The sequence below is a fragment of the Megalobrama amblycephala genome, linkage group LG17 (assembly GCF_018812025.1).
Source record: "Megalobrama amblycephala isolate DHTTF-2021 linkage group LG17, ASM1881202v1, whole genome shotgun sequence".
Classification (NCBI taxonomy): Eukaryota; Metazoa; Chordata; class Actinopteri; order Cypriniformes; family Xenocyprididae; genus Megalobrama; species Megalobrama amblycephala.
In genome coordinates, this window is record NC_063060.1 from 32,156,831 (window position 1) to 32,159,285 (window position 2,455).

Consider the following 2,455-nt stretch of genomic DNA (forward strand, 5'->3'; position numbering starts at 1 on the left):
TTGCTGACCTAAAAGCATGAGATAGCAATGCTTGATTCATATTTTGTGGAGTAGTCCATTGACTTTACATAGTAGAATAGTTTACCAATTGATAGTGTATCAATTTGTAATCACTTCGAATATGATAAGCAATTACGTAATCAGATTACTTTTACTTATAACTAGTAAAGTAACACATTACTTTTTCAATTTATAACAAAATATCTAGGTTACTTTGTCACATGATGGTTCTTAACTAATTGTGAACATGAATTTACTCATCTCACCTGCACAAAAACATTCAGTGTTCCTCAAAATGAATAAAAACATTGAAATGCAATATAAGAATTTTACGCAAACCTGTAATAATTAACTATATTAAATTACTCAAATATACTTTATGTATTTAATCTCACTTTATTAACCAATGTCTTTGCTGCTGACCTTTAATGATCTAATTTAACCATACTAATAAGCAAAAATTACTTTAGATTAGATTTAGAAATAAGAGCGTTGAACTTCTTCTGTATCCTATTCTTCTTTAATCCAGAATGGGAGCACAGCTGAAAGGTTTGTTTGAGGTGTAAATATGTATTTTCTTCAGCCAGAGCCTTAATCATTTAACTTTTGGTGTGAAAGGGCCTTTTCATTTGCCAAAAATAGAACTTTTTTTGTTGCTATTAAAAAACAAGCAAGCCCAGCCCAGGTGTGAAAAGTAACGCAAAAGTAATGTAACGGATTACTTTGCATAAAAAGTAACTTGTTTTAGGGAGTAATGCAATATTATAATGCATAACTTTAAAAACTAACTTTCCCCAACACTGGGAACGTTTATTTATACATGTATTGATAGAGCATTGGTAGTTATATTTTATGTTTTAACAAGTGAACTGTTTATGTATATATTTTTTTCACAGCTTACATGAGATCATGTTGGTGTATGTAGCAGTCATGTAAGAAAAGAAACAATCGACACGTTCCTCTGGGATTCAGCATGTTCTTAGCATCAGTGAAAGAGCATACATTTGAAAATATTTCCAAAGAACTGAAGATTTCTGGTTCCACTATTATTCAAGACTGGTTAACGGATGCTTGTCATAAAATCTATAGTGCACCGGCTTTCTTTATATTGCCAGCCAGACTCTGGCCTCTCCGTGAAAGCTAGACGCTGAACACACCTGAAAAGCATTAAAGCAGACAGCATCCATTATTATGTGCTCTTTTCAGTCCTCTTATACCACTCATTAGCTTCTCAGTACTCTATGAAAAAGGCTCATGTCAAGCACTGTCAAAGCATATTATTGTTCTGCTTTTGGTTTATACTTGCATAAGGCTGCATAATGTGTTGCAGAGCAGATTCCTTTTTTCCTCTGTGCGATTTATTAGAAGCATCTCACCTCTCTGTGATCTCACAAGAGCCAAGGACGTAAGATGGGGGTATGAAAGGTCGGGGAAGCAGAGCGGCATGCATGACTAGACCACGTCTCTCGTCTCGTGCCAGTGTTCTGCATGAACCGTTCTTAACACCTCCAGATCTGCAAAGGTCAGTGACTGCAAATCCTTACATGAAGGGGAGGGAAATCAGAGTTCTTGCATGAAGATGGCCTCCAAGTAATAATGCATGAACCACAAAGGGGATCAATGGATCTGCCCCTTTTAATCACTTAGGTCGGGTTAATGAAATGCTTGGCAGGCTAATCATCTCAAAAGCTACATATGCTCTGCTTCTCAATTTGATGAGATCACTGAGGGATGCCCTATTAGAGGAAACGAGGATGATAAGCCTGAGAAGGTTCAGGAAAATTCCAAGATTCATGTGCCGCAGAGCTTCTGTTTTCACGCGCACTACCACCGACCTCAATTACCTCTGAATCTAAAGGGCATGCTCTCAGATATGCGTCAATGAAGAGCATGGTTTTAAAGGAATAGTTCACCGCAAAAATTGAAAATTCGGTCATCATTTATTGACCCTCATGTAGCCCCAAAACCCATCTGATTTTCCAGCTTGAAGCAATTTTCAACACATTTTGAATAATGTATTGGTTGTTCTTTTTCATGCAATTGAGCAATAGCAGCATTAAACTGTAATGAAGAATGGACAAAAGCATTATAAAATAGTCTATGTGACTCGAATATTATATGTAAAACTCTTCTGAAGTGATACAATAACTGTGCCGAACACACATGTCTGGTGAGCTGTTAACAACTGTGACTAAATTAAAATTCAGTCTGTTTCTCAAACAATGCTTTTGTATAGCTTCAGAAGACTTGTGTTTAAATAATATACAATATATGCTACCAAAAAGTTTGTGGCCAGTAGGATTTATTTAATGTTTTTGTGTTCACCAATGTTTTATGCTCACCAAGGCTGCATTTATTTAATCAAAATACAGGAAAACAGTAAAACTGTGAAATATTATTGCACTTGAAAATAGCTTTGTTCTATTTGATTATATTATATTTAATGTAATTTATA

General features: G+C 35.3%; 1 long non-coding RNA gene across 1 annotated transcript; it reads right to left on the bottom strand.

The window, feature by feature from the left end:
• Positions 1-960: 960 nt before the first annotated feature.
• LOC125251867 lies at positions 961-2,455 on the bottom strand. The gene is made up of 2 exons (XR_007181094.1): positions 1,377-2,455; positions 961-1,157 (listed from the first exon to the last, which is right to left on the bottom strand). It is a non-coding gene; the product is annotated as an uncharacterized LOC125251867 (long non-coding RNA).